Below are 19,542 nucleotides of genomic sequence, written 5' to 3'. Positions count from 1 at the left end.
CCTGACTGTGAGACCTGTCACAGCCACCAGCCCTCAGGGAGTCCCGACTGGCTGAGCCTGCTGAGTGCCAAGGTTTATGCCGGGCTGGAGGGACAGGATCGTGGGGTGCACTGGGAAGAGCAGGGATTGCAGGTCAGGGAGTGATCCTGCCCCTCTGCCCAGCCCTGGGAGGCACATCTGCAGTGCTGCGTCCAGCCCTGGGCTCCTCAGCACAGCAGGGACATGGAGCTCCTGGAGCGGGGCCAGTGGAGGCTGCAGAGATGATTCAGGGCCTGGAGCATCTCTGGCAGGGAAAGGCTGAGGGAGCTGGGGCTGTCCAGCCTGGAGAGGAGCCCCAGCTGAGAGGGGCCCTCAGCCCTGGGTGTCCCTGTCTGCAGGGAGGGCTCTGAGCAGGGCCCAGGCTCTGCTCCAGGGGCCCGGCAATGGCAGCAGAGGAACGGGCAGGGACTGAGCCCAGGAGGTTCCACCTGGGCAGGAGGCAGAACTTCTGTCCTGGGCAGTGACCGAGTCCGGAGAGGATGGCGAGTCTCCCTCGCTGGGGATATTCCAGAACCGTCTGGACACAATCCTGTGCCGTGCACTCAGGGATGGCCCGGCTGCAGCGGCAGCCCCGCAGCAGCCCCGGCGCTCCGCTCCGCTCCACTCCCGCCCGGCCGGCCCCCGGACACTGCCGCCGCCGCCGCCACCACCGCCGCGGGACGGGGCTGGGCGGGGCGAGCGGGCAGGGGCGGGGCGGGGCGGGCGGTGCGCCCCGGCGGGCGCGGCCAATGGCGGAGCGGGGCTCGGCGGCGCGCGGCTCTCGCGAGAGCCGGCGGGTAAACATCGGCCCCCACCGCGGGCCCGCCCGCTGCCATTAGCGCGGGGGCGGCGCCGCGCTCGGACCGGGCGGGAGGTGAGTCCTGAGGGGAGCCGGGTCCTGAGGGGAGCCGGGCACCCTCCGCCCCGGCGCTGCCTGCGGAAACAGCCCGGTGCGCTGCCGCTGGAGACTGGGAATCTCCTTCTGCCTCCTCTCTTTCCTCCCCCCGCACCGTGAGGCAGCAGGAGCAGCCATCGCCGTGGAGGCTGTGGGAGCGCAGCCTCAGCCTCGGCTGCGGGGACGATCGGGGGTGGCTCTGGGCTGCGGAGCAGTTCGCCCGCCTGTCCCCTGGGGTGGCTCTTCCCGCAGCCCCCTGGGTGGCTTGTCCCCCTGCCGCCGGCTGGGAGGCTGAGGTGCCCCCGGGAGTGTCGGTGCGGGGACCGAGGTGAGCCCGGCGCGGGGAGCGGGGCCGGGGCTGTGCGGAGACCCCGCCGGCAGGGTCAGGGCTGGGCTGTGCTCGTGCTACAGAACGTGGCTCTGGGCTTAAGGGTGTCCTGCCCTCTTTAGAAATAAATAAATAAATAAAGGGACGAAATTATCTCCGTAATGCGCTTAGAAAAGCAAACAACCTTCACAAGTTTCCACTGGCGGGAGGAGCAAATCCCAAACCTTGTGCAGAGCCGGAGGAGTTTGGGATTGAGGCCCCCGTGGTTTGGCTGTCCGGCTCGTGCTCTGTGTCTGCAGACAATTCTCATTGACTCAGGTAAAAGTTAAATGCTAGGGACTTACAGAGGTCGCGCAGTTGTTGTTTGGTTTTACTTGATCTGGAACGCCTTGGGTTAGAATAGCAGAGTTCACACGCGTGCCTCCGCTGATGTACCTGGCTTCCTCTTGGAAAATCCACACTGGGAATAAGTGAACCTTGCTGTAGCCTCTGAATCAGAAGCAATGCCGACGTTTCGTTTTTGTTTAGGGTTTTTTTTTTAAGAGGAGTTTCCTGTAAGATATTTGGTGGGATGTACTGGTTTTGCTTTTACCTTCTTTGTGGCGAGCTGTGGGGTTTTTGTTGACTGTAGATGTTGGGGTTTGTCAAGTGTACTGATTCAGTGTTTGATTACAGTTTTTTAAAGTCACTTAAAACAGAGGGATCTTGTTTATGAGTGTTTATGATGCTAATAAATCTCACTAGAGTTGTGCCTGCTCCATAAAAGATGCCTGAATATACACAGGAATCTGAAAAATTGTTTTTATTCCTTATCCTTCAGGAATGAAAGAATATCAGCTTTTACTTTTACTCTGAAGAGTGAAAAGAAATAGGAGCCTACGGGCTACTGACCTGAGAGGTGATGATCAGTGGGCACCCCCATTGCATTTGAGAAATCTGTTACTGTATCCAATAGAATTGTTGCAATTTTACCTTCTGTGTCATATGTAGACATGTTTTCCTGGCTTTGTTAAGAAATGTCTTGGATAGGAACAGTCAAATTTGCATAGCTCTGTGGACTCATTTGTTTTTCATAATGTACATGGCATACTATAAGTTAAATTTAAATATTTTTGCTTAACAGAGCTTGAAAAAATTCTAAACACTTATTTCTCAAACATTTCCCAATGTTTGATAACAAAACAAATCCCAAGCCACCAGTTTATCAGTATTCAGAAGCAAATATTTACAGAGGACAGGTATCATGCTTTATTTCTTTCTGCCCTTTTTTTTCAGAAAGGTAGTCTGTCTTAACAAACCAAACAGCAAATGCACACCCCATCATTAACTTGCAGTGGACTTGGACCAGGCCTATGGTCTTGGTGAGAGAATGTTCCCAGGAGAACAGAAATTTTGGGTTTCTGTCAGATGATCTGTTGTGGCCCTGCTTGTGTGAGCTGACCTTGGGTGGTCTGATCCTGATCCACAGTGGAGTCCCCAGTGGGACTCTCCTGGGTTGGAGCTATATGGGATGTCACACTGGAGTTCAGTGCAGGTGGCAGAGATGTGCTCACCTCTTTCTCAGGAGTTCTGTGTTGCTTCCCTTGGCTCATCTGTCTTTTTGTCCCCAAACTTTGAATAGTGGGTAGGAGTTTTTTTAATCACTTGGGTCACTGCTGTAGTTTGGGATGGCTCTTGAATCCTGTGGTGACCACAAGGAGCTTAGTCACTGTCTGTGTCCTCTGGATCTGTCTAGGCAGTGAGTTTGTCTTGCTTTCAAGCTTATCTCTTCCCTACAGATTCAGCTTTTCTCAGTCCATGTTTATTCCAATAAAAATGTTGTTCTTCCCACCAAGTTTAAGCTGAGCATTAGTTAAAATGTGAAGCCAGTTGGTAAACTTTGATATTTGTATTCCAGGAGGTGCAGGGTAGACATGGAAATTGCAATGAAAAGAATTGCTTCTCTGAATGCAGTATTCATCAGCACAAAGCCTGCTAAGCTGATATTATATGGTAAATGGTTTGCTTTTAGTCTCCCAGAAAGAGGCTTTGTGTCTTAGGGTAATGGCAGTTGACATAAATCAAACATACAATTGTCCACGAAATCATTTAATCTTCTCTTGTTGCTTGTTTCAACATATAGCTGCACTTAGAGCAGACCTGCCACTAGTGGTAATTGCATTGCTGTGGCTTGAAAATATGGGTTTGATAAATAACTGGAGTCTAATTTTTGAGATGGGTTGGTGCAGAATTTTTCCAAGTGTGGTGATTAAATAACAGCTTTTGTTGTGCAAAAAATTGTTATGCTGGGGTAAGCCAATTTAGTACTGTGGGGTAGGAACTCAGGGAAGAGTTATTTATTTTGTGTTATGAATATAAATAGTGAACTGTATTTAAGGTGGCAGAGTCTTGTCTTGAAGACTCAGAAATTAATTGTCAAATGCAGCAAAGCAGACTTTATAATTTGATAGGTATACAGAAAATCCTGCAAGTCTGTAGTTTAAAACTACAGAATAACTTCTGGCAGTCTCACTGCTCCAGTATTTGCGTGGGGAAGTAATAGGACATTTTCCTCTTAGCAATATAAAACAAAATGGGAAGTAGGGGAAGAAATAAATGATCAAGAAAAGCTCAGTTTCCTTGTCATAAATAATTTGAAGCATTAGTAGTGTGGGAAATATGTAGTATGGGAAGCATTAAAATGAGCAGTTGTCATAGTTAACACTGCCTTACTTGTGAAATCAGGTAATCTTGTAAGGCATGCACTGATATCTCATTAAATACTTTATCAGATTAAAAAAGCAAAGGAAAACAGTGGATCAGGAAAGAATATAAATTTTTATGCTTCAAGTAGCTGATTTCCTGATTTCTTGGTAATTTAGGTGTTGGATTTTGTATTCTGGTTTGTACTGTAGACCTGAAACTTAGTTTGTGTTGTGTGTCTTTAATATTTATACCTACAGACTTGCAAATTTGTTAACTCTCATGAAAGCATGGGTCAGCTATAACTGATCAGAATGTGAAGAAAAGAGACTTAGAATTTGGAAGACTACTTCTGTGGGATTTTGTTTGTCTAAGGAACAGTTGTCTTTGTTTTTACTAGTAAAAAGAGCAGTGGTTGATTAAAACGGAGGCCTGGGTTTATGGGATTTCACAAGAGTGAGAATGTCCTGAAGTAGTAAAAAGGGAATCAACTATTCACCTTTTAGTAACAGGGAACATCCATGATGGTTTGGTGTGTGCAGGTCATGCAAACAAATGGAGTTTATCAAAGGTGACAGAATGAAATGGCAGGGAGGAAGTAAAGGGATAACTCAAATCTGTATGGGAGAAGAAGAGTATTTACTGTATTGCAACTTATATTAGCTATGTCTCTTATGTTCCAGAGTTTGAGCCTGTGATCACTGACACGCTGTAGAGGAGCTCCAGTCTTAGCAAAGACCTTGGTATATTGCAGTGTGTTAAATTTCCTTCCACAGAGGGGAAACAAAAAATATTTTTCTTGTCTTTGACCAGATGAAAGGTTGTGAAACCTTTTTCTACTCTGTGTAATAAAGACAACTGTTTACAATTCTGAGAGCACTGTGTGTAATGTCACATTAAGTACTGCATTTATAAAATGTGCCAAAGTATTTTAGCAATTAAATCTCCTGGTAGGAAAACAAAACCCAGCCGACCATCCCCCAGACAAACTCTTGGAAAACTTGGCTTTTCCAGAAAGCTGTACTTGATTGAAGGCCTTTTTTTTGAGCCACTGTAGTAGAATAATGCTTATGAGTTGTGCTTCAGTTGGTTGCAGTTAAAATGAAGATATTGGGTCACACCAATCCATAGGAGTGGCAAAGACACTCAGCTTTGTACACAGGAGTGTACAGAAGGGGCAGTAGTCATAACTTCCATTCCCATAGCCAAGGGATGAGGAGGGAATCAAAGTCATCACTTCAGTAGGACACCTGACTGAATGGCTGCTGAATTTTGCAGCAAAGCAGAGGGGCTTGGCAGGAGCAGCTTGTCACAAGTGGGGATCTGTGTGTGCTTAGGGGGCTCTGCTGGTGGTACAGGCTCCATGTCCCTGTTGCCACAGGGACATGGAGACAGCTTCTTGGCATGCTTATGCTGTGCCATGAACTTCCTCCAGGATCACTGAGAACCCCCAAAAGGACAGATGGGGACCTCTTCCTGCCAGATCACTGCTGCTCTGGAGACTCTTGAGTCTGTTCTGTGGGTATAAAGTCTCAGTGTTTTTATGACTTTACTGGTAAAAACCAACTTACATCTTAACTGATAGGTAAATTCCAAAGGATATTTCCTTGTCTGCTGGAGGGCTGCTGTGTACAAACCAGCCAAGATGTGGATGGCCTCACCACAGAACCCTTTACCCTTTACTTGGGATTAGATGTCTTAGATTTCCATGGATCTCACCTGCGCACAGAGAAGGGGACAGGACACAGGTGTCCCAGTGTTGCCCCTTCATTACCCAGGGCAGAGCTGCCTCTTTGGCTGATTAGCTAGATTAGAACCAGACTCTGGAGAAGGCAGGGCTGGTTCACAGGCTTCAGTGCTCCACTGTTTCCTGAAAAAACGGAGGAAAACCTTTCAGGAGAGATCCCCTTTTCCCAGATAGTCCAGTAGAAGTGGTAGACCTTAGACCAATAGCATCAGGCTCCTTTTGCCTATTGGAAAAGTGTTTATTACAGACATTTCTTAAAATTTGTTTTAATTACTTTTTACAATGAGCAGTTGCATAATGTGTTCCCTGCCCTTCCCTCTTGCTGGTGCCTTATAAGGGAGGTAACCAGAATGGCAGCCAAATATCAGCCTGATGATGAAAGAATTGTTCCACTTAAAATGTCACTAAATTTTTAGCCTGCTGAGTCCTGTACGAAAAGGAAAGCTTACATTAGTAGCTCCCCAGACAAAAGCATTGCACTGCATTGTTTAAAGACAGCTGTTGTTTCTTACAACAGCTGAAGTTAAAGATTGCTCTGTTCTGTGCTCTGTGGCGTTCACAGAGCAGGAAAGGAGAACAAATTTAATCACAAGGTAAGGATTTAGTGGGAGTACCTGTTCCTTCAAACAGTAGCAACTGGATATGTAGAATGAAGCCTGTTTAACAGTAATTAAAAGTATAATTTAACAAGCTGTAAATTCTGGAACTATAAGGGAATTTTGTGCTCTGCATACAAGGCTCTCTGTGGGATGTGGGACGCAGTCATTCATCAGTGAGAGCCACAGCTGGTACAGACAGGTAACAGGCAGCTGTTAAAGCACATTCCCATGCAGCGGAGTAATGGCTGTGGCTTATCAGACATTGGTGTAGCACATACTCTTGGTGAGACTTACCAAGGCAGTTTAAAAGGCTGGGAGAGCTGGGATTGGTCAACCTGGGGAAGAGAAGGTTTGGGGGTGATCTTATTGTGCCCCTGCAGTGCCTGAAGGGAGCCCAGAGGATGGAGAGAGACTCTTGACAAGGGCCTGGAGTGACAAGGGGCAATGGCTCCAAAGTGACAGAGGGGAGGTTTACTTTGGATATGAGGAAGAAACTGTCCTTGTGAGGGTGGTGAGGCCCTGGCACAGGTTGCCCAGAGAAGCTGAGACTGCCCCATCCCTGGCAATGTTCAGGGTTGGATGGGGCTCTGAGCAAGCTGGGATAGTGGCAGGGGGCTGGAATTGGATGTTATTTAAGGTCCTTTCCAACCCAACCACTCTGTGATTCTCTGAAGTAAGGTTGCCTTGTGGTGCACATCCTGTAGTTGAATGTCTTGGAAGGCAGTCAAGTGCATCGCAGCAAATTCTGACTTTCAAGATAAGGTGAAAGAAAGGAATTGTGTAATTTCTGGTGTCATTAACTTGCATCTTTGTCACTGGTTTTTATTGGTTTTGTTTGTGCTTGGTTGGTTCCACTAAAGTGATAAAGAGCTCTGGTTGAACAGGTGTGTGGCTGTTCTCTGACTGACTTGCCATATTTCTCTTGTGTAAATCAGAAGTTTTATTTGTGCCTAAGGAAAATTTCTCTTGCTAAACTTATCAGTTTTCTGATAGTTTAATTTATTGCCTTCACTTAATGAAATTAGTTATAGCATGTATCTACATTTCCATGAATGCTGTAGGAAAGGAAATATTAATATTCAGGTTTATTGTAGGGAAGAGGAGAGAAACAAATCAATCAACCCTTGGTGATATTGTAAGCACAATTTCTAGTAAAGTCTTATAGTTTAGTCCTTACCCAATCTTCACAGCCATTGGTAGTCTTAGGAAGTAGTGACTAAAGGCAGAGAATTGAGGTTTATTAAAACAGGGATTCTTCATGAATTCATCTCTCAAATCTCCTGTAAGCAAAGAATATAAATGGCCACTTTGGACTGAAGTATGTTAGATGGTTCCTCTTATGGTTAATTATTTTATGGACACTCCTGCTCTGTGTTTAATTTAACAGAGAAGGAGAGATCATATAAAGTCTGTACCACTTGAGCATCTTAGTTCCTTTGTAATCTGGATATGGTGATCTCGCTGCAGAATTGCCTAAGTAGCAATTGGAAACTTTCCTGTGGGTTTTTTTCCCCTTCTTTAAAAAAACCAAAACAAAAACCTGTAAGAATTATGTTAAGAACATGTGGAAGTTGCTGTAAGTTGCTTATTCTTTGTGAAATCAAAGTGAAGTTGGACCAAATGACAATAAGCAACAGAGGTGTAGGCTGTGGTTCCCAAGCCCAGTGAACCCCAGACTGCTGTCAAGGCACAGCACATTCTCAGTCCATCTCCCATCCCACTGCATCATGGGTTGGAAATCACTAAGTTATGAGCTGTGGTGGTAGGAATGAGCATCTTCCAAAATAGTTTCAGGTAGGAGATTGAATTGCAGGAAGATTTTGAGAAGGAGACTGGAGAAACAATACCACAGTTGTTTGGGAGATGAAGGGAATACAGAAGGGGATTCTTCTGCCTGTTAAATCTTTTTCTTCTCTTCTCTTCTTGTCTTTTTTTTTCCCAAGAGCCTGTGATAAAGGGAAAAGAACAAAGTGGAATGCTTTAAATTGTCAAGCTTTGCTGGCAAACCTTCAAAGAAATTGGAAAAGTTTTTACCTTTCTTACATTGCACCAGTTCTTGACTGCTCTAGTTCTCAGTAATTACAGTGTTTACAGGCAACATTCACCCATTCCTTCAAGAGTAAGGAACACTCTGAAGACACTGTGAGCCCCATGTGCAAGGCTGTCTCCAATATTTGAGGCCAGGTGGCTATGGTAGTGTTACAGGAGAACAAATCTGTGGGATGAATCCTTGGATTCCAGCTGTGCTGGTGTGCTAGTCACGTATGGAGGCATCCAGGTGAGGATTAGAATGTGTTTACCAGCTAATCAGTTTGAGCAGGTAAATTCTGGCCCTTCCAAGGGGTTGGTTATACCTGCCATGTAATTTAGATGCAAGGGAACTTGTACGAATGTTTCTTGTGACAGGAATGATGATGTGTGCTCTTGTCTTCCCAGCCTTGCTCTGGGCTTTATTGCAATGAGGAGTGTGAAATGAATGCCATTCTGATATGATCAGTGCAGAGAATTTCAGGCCATGGCTGTGTCAGTGGGCTTGACCAGTATGTATATATTTAAGTTAATGTGTTTCAGCTCTAATCCCAGTTCCTTCCATGGGAATTGGTGGTGCTGATGCTGCTGTAGAGTGACCTAAAGGATCTTTCCACTTGTTTTTTCAGGAGGCATCTGAGTACAAGCTGCCCTGTTCCCTGCTCCCAGGTCAGGCTGGAAGCATTGTAAGCATTGTCTCTGGCAGCTGGGGTTCATTCATAACTCCAGAGTTTTAGGCTCACACTTGGATACCTTTAAGCCCCGTTTAATCCCAGAGGGCACCTGATTCACGTGAACTGACTGCTTTTGCTCTCAGACACGTAAGCCACTTTTGTAGTGGCACATGAAAAAAGAAAGAACAAATCCCTTTCAGAGTTCCGGAGGAAGAGGTGAACATTGTATCACCAAAACCAGGGAAGAGAGAATTTCTCCTGTCTGAATATGCCCTGACCTACAGCACTGACTGGAGCTGCTGCTCACGGCTTGTGCTGCAGCCTGGCTGCTGACAGAATAACTTTGCTGAGCGCCTCTGCTACAAAGAGGTTCCTTGGAGCCTGCCAAAAATACTGCTGCCTTCACCTTTGGTCCTCAGTAAGATACAAAACTCTGGCCTTTGTGAGGGTACAAAGAAGAAATATGCTTGCCCTTTTTATGTTCAAATAAGCAAAATAACATTCTGCTCTGTAAAACAATCCCCCAGAAGGAACACTGGGAGAACAACCAATGGCTACACATATTTTTTTAATGTGTACTTTGGATCACTGCATTTAAAAGGATTGAAATCATAGTGGAAAGTCACAAAAGAAAAAGGAAGTAATTATGAAGTAATTGAGAGGCGGAAATTGTTATATTCTAATAAAGAGAAGTAGTTTTAGCTAATTTTCTCTCTGCCTTTTTTGTTAAACAAGCAGCAATATTTAGAAAGCCAATTTCAGATTTGTTTATGGTTCAGCCCAGTTTCAGGTGTTGACCCCCAGGCACATAATGAGCTTGTGCTGCTTGGGGAGCAAGGACTGCAAGAGAAGAATTATAATGAGAATTTTGCTTATATTGTTTTACTTTAAGAAAAAAAAAATCCAAGAAACTGAAGCTGTTAGTGTTATTTGTATTTTTATCTTGTAGAAGCTAATTTTTGAAATGAGTCCTGACAGTGTCTTTCGTATTTCTCTATACTTGTAATTTTCTCAGTCTGAGAACCAGAGCATAAATGTATTTTCTTGGTTCTTTTGCTGCAATGCTCCTCATCAGTCGTGTCATCTTTAAAGACGTACAGACTGAGAAGACAAAAGCTTCTCTATCCTTACTTAGGACATCAGGGAGAGTGAATCTGCATCTGCCTGTGTGCAGCTGGAGAATGCAGTTGCAGGATGAGATTTTCTTCAGTCAGTGTTCCCTCCCTCACTTGCGTGCCAAGGCAAGGCTGGGTTTTGCCACAAAGGCTGGTTAATTAAGGACCACTCACCCCCCTTCTCCTTGAATCCTAAAGTAAATCCTCCTCAGATATTGCAAACTGGGAAACCCCAAGAAGGAGCATTGCAGCTCAGGCTCCATATTTGTCTTGGATGGAAGGCCAGACTCCTGTCTGGAACATCTGAATGGGTGCTTTGGGTGCAGCTTCCTTGTTCAGGGGTGGGGATGATGCTGTCAGCGAAGCACCTGTTTTACAAGATGAAGTCACTGACACGAGTGGGCTGCCAGTATTTATGTACATCAAGGCAGGGAAACAGGAGCTTTTTGTCCTGTGCTATAGCAAGCACTTGCCTTTGCTTTCCCTTCCTTGGATAGACCAGGAAGGTAGTTTCTGCTTGACCCTGATTGTAGGGTCTTTAGTGAAATAAAATTTAGCTAAGGAAGCTTTACTGAATGCATTCCAATGGCTTTCCAGATTAATGGCATTGACTAATGTGTGAATAAAATAAACACCTAAGAATTTCTTGTAATTCTTGATTTCCTTTGGTACCTCAGTCAATGCTAATTCTAACCAAGAAGCCTTTTTTTTTTTGATAAATCTACTGCCCATATTGAATTTGGTGGTATAATTCTCATCAACTTAGAGGGAGAGGGGACTGACAAAGAATAATCCTGCCTCTGCTGTGGATACTTAGGACATTTTTTAAGTGCTAGGCAGATACGGGTGTGCTGAGATGTTTTTCACAAGTGCTTTTTCAATATTGAAATGTGGTACTCTTTAAGGTACTCACCACATTTGACCTTGTGTACTTCACAGGCATTGTTCAATCAGGTTAGCAGCTGTTCACAAAGCACCAAAATTCAGAAGCTTTCATCTCTGAATGAAACACATTCTTTTTGCTCAACTTGGCACCTCTGAATTTACTGAGCAGCACCAATCCCCTAATATTGTGTGATTAGATTCAGTTACCTTGTGCCATCCCAAAAAGTTCCAGTTAATTAATGGAATCGAGTGATGCTTTCAAAGCTATTGCTCTGAATTGTGACACATCCAGCTAAAATTACTTTGTTTTCTTAAAGCAGAGTCTAAAATATTGTTACTTAATTTTCTAAATTTGGCTCGCTTGCTTCATGCCATTTTACTGGCAAGATACAAGGCAAATGTAACTAATGATTGATTTCTTTGAAGTGAAGTGGTTAGTTCAAGGGGAACCTCTGCTTTTGTGCTGAATTTTCTTAAAGAAAAATGCTTGAGAGCTCTGAAACTTCTGTTGGCTCCAGAAAGAAATACAGTTAGAATGTGGGATGGGAATATTCCTGCTCTCCTTTTGCATGGTTCTAGCATGTTGGAAGCCAGTAAGTCTTGGGCTTTACTACTGGTAAAGTGTTGGATTTCAGGTATTACTTAAAGGAATACTTAGATTAGTTCATATTTAGCAAAAATACATTGGGATGCTTTCACAAAAGATGCTGGATAAAAGTAATTTGTGTTTTAAAGGAGAGTGCTATTTTGAGGGAGGGTAATTCTTTTTCCCTACCTTATTCAGTCCTTGGCCTTCAGAATGGTATCAACAAAGGAAGTGACTCTTACAGATGCTTTTGTGATGTGGTTCCTAATTTGCTGAGAGCTGGACTGAGATCTCTTGACTCATTTCACATAAGCCACCAAAGAGCTGTTTCCAGTTACTGCCTGGACCAGGTCTGGGAGCTGAAAGATGCCATCTCTGCCTGCCAGCCATGCCTCACAAGAATCATAACAACTTGCATTTCAAATATTTCAACATGATAATTCAGCCTTTGAAGTTTTGGCACCTATTTGGCAAGGAATGTCTCCAAAGAGGTATTTTTACCAAGTGCTAAATATAGAGCTTCAGATCTGCATCTTCTTTCTTTATGTGAAGAATATTTTTACTGTCTGTGAGGTGCCCGGAGTTAAAGGCTGTAAAAATGACAAGATGCTCAAGCCACAGTTGTATTCAAAGTGTCTTAAATTTGGTGGGAGCTGTGCCTATCCACATTGCAGGCTTGCCCTCTTCTGCTGGAGGGTCCAGTGTCCTGTGGTGCAGGTGGGGATGGGGGGAGGAGGGATGCCACCTAGTTTCTTTGCTTCACTGGGCTTTTGGAACATAATTTAACTGAAAGTGAAATCTGTTTGCTGAGGATGAGTCTAAAGGTGCTTGAGAAACCTGTGGCAGGCATAGCCAACAGTTAGAGGCTTTGGAGAGTATGAGGAGAAGCAAGCTGCTAAATCCAAAGACTCATTCCAGATATCTTCAGCACAATGAGAGTTGGCATTGTGTCAGATGCCAGGCAGGATTCATCTACCTGGCTTTGGGTGTTTAAAATTGCACATCCAAGGCAGTTGGACTTCTTAACCATCCTGGGTGCTCAGTGGACTTGGAGAAGCACTGGGAGGAGATGTTTGCTTCTACCTCCTGCAAGGGTGACTACAGTTGGAAAAAATATGGGTGTAGGGAAGGGTGGACTTGCAGTTGTGCTGCCTCGAGTGAACACCCTGATACTGCTGTGTGACTTCTGAGTAGCTCTCTGGGGCAGGTGAAATGTCAACAATAACAGGATCTAGTGGGTTCACTTTTGTTAAGTATCCCTGCAGGTGCAAGCAAGAACTTGTGAATTCCAAGCCTCCTTTTGTTTTGCCAGTGGAGTGGTCAGGATCTGTTTGTTTTTCTCCAAAAGAGCGTGAAGAATGTGCTCCCTCAACAGCAGCTGAGCCCCAGGGCTCCTGTGATCCGCCGCAGTTGCACCTCTGAAAAATCCCCGGGCTCAGGTCAACTGAGCTTTTTCTTCTGTTTCCTGCTGTAATTCTAGATTTTCCCATAGTTCATTGTGGCATTTAGTGTTAAAAATAGGATTCCATAAAGCATTTTTATGTTCCTGAAGTGCACACACTTTATTTTTCAAACGTGTGTCTGTGTGAAGCCTTGCCAGAGGAGCAGTGTGTCTTTGCCCAGCACTGACCTGATCTGACTGTAATACTAAACTCAAGGTGAGATTCAGGACTAATGCACTCGTTCTGTGCCTCAGCTCTTCTTCCTTCAGGTTTTTGGCAACTTCTGCAAGTTACTCTTTGTGTCTCAGACTCCAGTGCTGCATAGTTAACTTTTGATTTAAGCCACTTGGTGGCTCTGATTAATTTTGTTATCCTTTGCTTTCTGCATTTCTGAAATCAGACTGAAATTGTCTGCATTTTTTGAGAAGTGTATGTGGAGAGTGCTGTGTCAGCATGTGTGGCTCACCATCCCTGTAAGTGTTCAAGAAATTATTTTAGATGGCACTTAATGCTGTGGTTGAGTTGATGTGCTGGTGTTTGGTCAAGGACTGGACTTGATCTTGCATGTCTTTTCCAACCATGATGGCTCTAGGATTCTCTGCTTTCTTGAATGAATTTCTGCTACTAAATGGAAGGGGTCTGTTCCCTACAGGCTTCTGCAGATACTTGTTACTAGTCAGGGATCTTCCCTTGCTCATACACCTTCAAAATCCTGCCAGGACTGAAGGCTGGCTTTACTTCATTTCCTTCTCAGTCCAGGTGATACAGGTGCCAGCTTGCATTATCAAGATCATGTGGTTTATGTTTCAGTTTTGCAAAGTACCTCCACATCTGGTTAGAAAATATTTTTAAGGGGCAAAGCATAATTTGCTTGAAGGCTGGGCGGAAGATACATGACACAGGGAAGCAGAATAAAGGCTGCAGCTCCAGTTCATTGCAAGATGGAGATCTTTTCTGGCGTTATTAACAGGAGGGATAACCCAGAGGAGAGGAAAGCAGCTTGAGGCTTGCTAGCAACCCCAAGAGACCTTTGCAGCTTTGAGCATGCTGGGAAGAGGGAGGGCACACCTTCCCTCCTGGAGGCTGCCAGCAGAGCAGCTTCCCTGTGCTTTCAGGATTTGCTGAAATTTCCATAATTTATTTTGCAAAATTTTACTCAAGGGGATTAAAAAAAAAAGGTAGAGTAGCCTCCAGATCTTGCTTCCCACCCTGAGTTACCATCTTAGATCTGGAGAGAGTAATGAATTTTTTATTATGGATCTAGGCTAGGCAGGTAGGGCTTGGTATCAATGGAGCATAATCTGTGGAGTAAAAAGTGCTAGTTTCTCCCAGACCTTTTATGACTGCCAGGGGTAGTTCTAAAATAAGGGCTTTCACTTGCTTTTCATTTTGTAAATGAGTGCAAGTTAAAATATATTTTAAGGCTCAATTGAAGCAATAATTAATCATCTGAGGAATCACAGATGTAAATGTTTTTGATTCTGTGCTAATACTACTTTATTAGACTACTTTTTCTTTATTTTTTTGGTCCTCCTTACATTTTCAGAAGTGACAAGAATAGAGCAGAGCAGCTGCTTCCTTGTAATTTGTGAAATTGGGACATATTCTGTTACCCTGTGCTATATCAGTGTGACAAACCACATTCCTGATACTGCGTGTGGCTTTACTGGGAAACTGTAAAACTTTCCAAAGGTTGCCTATTATCAGTGCTTTAAAAGCAGCTGATTAATGTTATTTGCATGTGAGCAACAGAATATGTAAACATTGACTGGAGAGTCATTGGAGGAATGCTCTTTGCTGGATTCACAAGAACAGTGTTTCTCCAAGTCTGTTGGAGCTCAGCTTGGACATGCTATCACCAAATTTGGCCTCTTGCACAGAGCATTGGTATTCAGTGTCCTTCCTATTGCTCATTCCCATATATTTTCCCCCTGTTTCTGAATTCATGGTGAGATTTCAGCCCTGTCTTTGGAACAGTGCAAGCTGTCTCAGGTGCTTATCTTGCCACACACCCGTCCAAACCCACAAGATACAGATCCAGGCTTGGCTGCATCCCTCAAATGGGCAGCTCACACAAGTGCACCTAAAAAGGAGGGCCCACATGTCTCATATTATGTCTCATGTTTTAGGTTAAAGAATGAATTTTCAGAATGAATTAATAACTTCTTAATACTTAATACCCCAGTCTTTTGTGCCTGTGAACTCCTTAAGCCTCCTAACATGCATGACCTGCTGGCTACAGGAATGATGTTTGCTTTCTTGTAGGGTGACAGAGGCACACCCTAAGTACATGTTTTTTTTTTCTTTCTGTATGATTTGGTTTTGCACATAGGAAATAAAGTAGAATCCAGATCATCTGTTACTTAATGCAGTTTCCTGTGCTGTAGCCACAGCAGCATCCTTCCTCTGTACATACATCATCTGCAATTAGAAGCAGAAAACTCCAGATATTCACTACTTCAATGCTTGCATCACTGGCAAATGACAGAGACTTCATGTGGTTTTATTCCTCAGGATTTGTCCACTTCAAGTCACCATTAGAGGTTTTGTTAGGGATACCTGAGCAGGCAACTCTTCTGGGAGAGTGGTTGAATAGACTGAAACGAGATGCATTAAGGAATGAGTGAGAAATTAGGATGGGCCTTTAAATGGATGTTCCTGATGTCTTCCCATAGATCAGGTACTGGGCATTGCTTCAAGTGTTTGAGTGACCATAAAACTATTCAGATTCAAGTACAGGTTGGGTCTGTGTGTGCTGCTGGGTGGGTTTCTGCTGCAGCTCAGCATTGCTGTTGGAGCTTGCTGTCCATGCTAGGCTTTGCTCAGCGTGCTGGAACCAAGCAGTGCCCTAGGTGAACTTGGGAGAGCTCACAAGGCAAATGGGAGCAGCACATGGTACAAACCCTTCCTGGACTTTGTAAATGTGACTGGGGTGATCCATGGGGAGTGCAGCACATGTATGGGTGCTCATCTGTTCATCATGATTAGCCTCACCTTGACCATTTCCATCAGAAGCAAATGGATTGTGTTCTATACTGTTGCAGCCTGGAGAGAAGGGAATGTCAGAAAGTGGTTGCAGCCTGTGTTTTGAGAGCTTTGCACAGCTCTCCTCTCCACCAGCCCATTTCCAAAGGGAGCCAGCCAAAGTGGGGGCAAGAGGGATGTGACTCATTGGTGAGAGTCAATGTTTGTATAACAGTTGTCACTGTGGGGCTCTGGGGTTTCTGTTGCACCCAATGTGACATAAATGGCCTCTGTCCAAAGGGACAGCCCCGTACTCCCACTGCCACAAGTGTATCCAGACTTTACTGGGATGTAGTCCAAGCCTGGCTGCCTGCAAAAGGGACAGTGCTGTTCTCCCCCTTGGCCTCTGTGCCTGTCCCTATTTAATTGCTCCTCTGACTGAATTTGTGGAGTTGGAGGATGGGACAAACCAATTTGCTGATCTTATGGAAGAGTGGTCTCCTTTTCACAAGAGCATGGGCTGGTTGGTAGCTTAATTTTGTCAGGCTGCTGAGTTGCCCTAACTGGACTGTGGCTGCATTATTAGGAAGACTGTGGGAATGTGTGGCTGGGACTCAAAGGATCAGCCCAGTGGAGAGGAAGGGACTTTGTTGGAAGCCTGGAAGCTGAGAATTTTCTTGTCTTTCTAAGAACCAATTGTAGACCTGCACTGACAAGTCCTTGAAGCAGGACTTGGCAGCAATGTCTGTCTTTTCTGTGTAAAGGCCTTGAGCATAGGGCCCATGCCCATAAGGAAATGTTAATGTTAAATAATATTTCAAAAGTGGAAATGATCTCATTCTTCCTACGGCTTATTTGGGTTTTTTTCTGGTTACTATTTATGGGAAATAGCTGTTTGTATGCAATTTGTCAAGCAATTCAGATCACTGGCTGAAAGTAGTCTTTATTTGCCACTCCACCAGTCTCCATCTTGACCCATTGTTTGTACAAAACCGGTATTTCCGTTCAGATTTCCTGCAGGTAACTCCACTTGTATTTATCTGCACTTGACAGATAAAGAAATGGAGGCACAATGACACTTGGTCACCTTACAGGGGCAGTAGAGACTTTCACCTTGAAAAGGAACTGTGAGAGCCATTCTGTAGGAGCACGAGTGTTTCTTCTCCTTTGCTTGAGGTGACCCCTGTTCCATGAAGAGTCCCTCTTCTGCTGATGAGTCCTACTCCTTTTCTCAGTCAAGAGAGTGCTTAGCCCTCAGGACATGTTCCAAGGCTTTCTGTTCTGAAGACTTCCTTGGTGGGAAAGGTTTGCTCCTAGAGAATTTATCATCTTTTTCTGTTTTTCTTGCCATAATCTATTTCATCTTGAAAGCTTAGGGAACTGGCTCTTTAAATTTTATTTATTTCTTTTTAATCTGGAAATTTACCCTTTCATGCATGTTTAACATACAGCCTTAATATCTTATAGAAACTTAAGCAGATCTCTTCTGTTCTTTTTCCCCTACTTCCCTTGCAGCTGGATATAGCCAGAGCATTTATCCACACCCTGATTGCTTCTCTTTTCCTTTAACTTGGAAACCAGACAATAGAATCAAATATCTGAGATGAATTTAAAGGAAAACAGCACCCATTCTGAGTGAACTTTCCCAGGCCAAGGCTGGAGAATTACTACTCACCAGGAGCTAATGCCCATCACAAACCTCATCATCTTTCACCTGCATGCAGTTCCTTTTTTGCCTTCCTCTGCCCTTCCTAGAAGGGTGAATATGCAGCTGTGTGGACATACAGACTGTCATAGCAAAGCATTCCTGGTGCCCTTCAGCCCTGGAGGAGATGAGCAGTTGGGACTGCTCAGGAAAGGCTGCAGGAAGACTCTGGGATTTCACGAGGCAGTCTGCTTCTGCAAGAGCTGTCTCCTCTCTACCTAAACCTCTAAATTTCAGAGGGATAAATTCCAGCTGCCCACTTGCTGTGTGTTTGTGATATATGCATTCTCAATGTGATAGAAATGTTGAAATACATTAGCCACAGTTGTATTGACTGTTCATCCATTCTGATGATAAGTTGCAGTGGTAAAGCTTTCTCTTCTCAGTTATCCTTATTATCACTATGGGATTAGGTGTAATCATTAGGGTTCCTTTATGAGATAAAGCTTCATTCTCCACCTCTGTTGCTGGTCATTTGCTGGTAAGAGTATGGCTCAGATACATCCCCACCATTCCAAATCTGCTCCCCAGCTTCAGGCACCGGGAGGGTGGTACCATGTGCTCCTCTCTTACATCAGGAAAGCACAGACATCTCCTTATCTCTGGGCCCTCACCAAGTTAGTCTGCTTTGTGTGCCAACAGCTGTCTGCTGCTCCAAATATCCCAGTTCAAGGAATGAAGTGCTCTAGTGGGATTTGAATGGGCAAACATCTGTTCTTCAGTGTTGTGTACACTGACAACAGACACTACCTGCATTTACAGTTTTGCAGGGCCAGAGGGATCTGTTGTGCTCATTAACCCTGACTGGAGGCACTGCACAGGCCATGGCCAGGCACTGATGTTCTGCATCTCATTTAACAGTCAGTTCCTTTGCTGGCACAGACTTATCATGTGTAATTACTTAATTTGATTGATGTGATCTAAAAAGAGCCTGGCAAGAGTCAGGGATTTGAACACACATCAGTGGAAAAGAAAAGCAAACTTGGTGCCTTCTCTAGCATTCTTCAGTGCAGCAGTCCCTCCTAATTTCCAAAGGTCCTGCTTCCCTAGGCTCCTTGGGAAGTAGAAGGGCTTTACAAAATACCTTAAATATAAGAGCAGAGATTCTTGGATGACATCTGAAAATGTAACACAGTTTCCTTGAAACTTTTACTGGTGCTGTGTTAGAAGCTTCTTTGCTTATTCATTGCTTTTGTGCCAACTTTTGCCTCTTTGTCACAAAAGATGTAAAGAAACTCCTTGTGACTGAATGCTACCTTTGGGCAGTTGTACATGTTTTAGGGTGGGACGTGTTTTTCATTGGACCTGAGAAGACTTTATCCAGAAAACCAATAACTGAGGAGGAAGCAGATTTATGATTGTTGACCTTGGTCTGTTTGTAATTATTTCATGATCCAAAATATTGCAGCAAGATATTTAGCATGGGCTTTTTTTATGCCAGTTAATTCAATGGGTCTTAAAACAATGTTTTCTTATGCCTGGATGCAAGGACCTGCTAAAAGCTGTGAGAATGCTTAAGTGCACAGGAATGCAATTACTCCAGTAAATAGAAAAGCTTCCTGTTTTGAGAGGAGAAAGATTTGTAGCACTGTGAAACGTGGGGAGAGTCAGGAGAAAGGACAGATAGAAGTGAGGTGAAGCAAGCTATGAAATGTTATTTCACTGCAGAGCACTGTGGCCTTTCCAACGAGCTACTGATTGCTCTTGTCCCCAGGAAATGAAAATGCATGCAGTGGTAAACACTGGAAGTAAAGGAGTGGCTGCTTGGGACTGCAGGTCTGGTTCCCTCATCATGTCTCATGCTTCATTTAGTCATCCAGAGTGTTGTCCTGAGCTGACCTTCCACTTGGAGCGCTCCTTGGAAGACAGCAGTG

At 44.3% G+C, this 19,542-nt stretch overlaps 1 protein-coding gene across 1 annotated transcript in view; it reads left to right on the top strand.

Annotated features, from left to right (window-relative positions):
* Window positions 1-862: 862 nt before the first annotated feature.
* Window positions 863-19,542, top strand: part of STK38L (serine/threonine kinase 38 like) — a gene marked incomplete at its 3' end in the record, with an annotated part of 45,537 nt that continues 26,857 nt past the window's right edge. Inside the window, exon 1 of the mRNA XM_084205622.1 lies at window positions 863-892. The remainder of the gene's footprint in view (window positions 893-19,542) is intronic.

Source organism: Fringilla coelebs (genome assembly GCF_963513975.1).
Source record: "Fringilla coelebs genome assembly, chromosome: 5".
Taxonomy (NCBI): Eukaryota; Metazoa; Chordata; class Aves; order Passeriformes; family Fringillidae; genus Fringilla; species Fringilla coelebs.
Note: the sequence above shows the minus strand (reverse complement) of the source record. Positions and strands in the feature narration are given on the sequence as shown.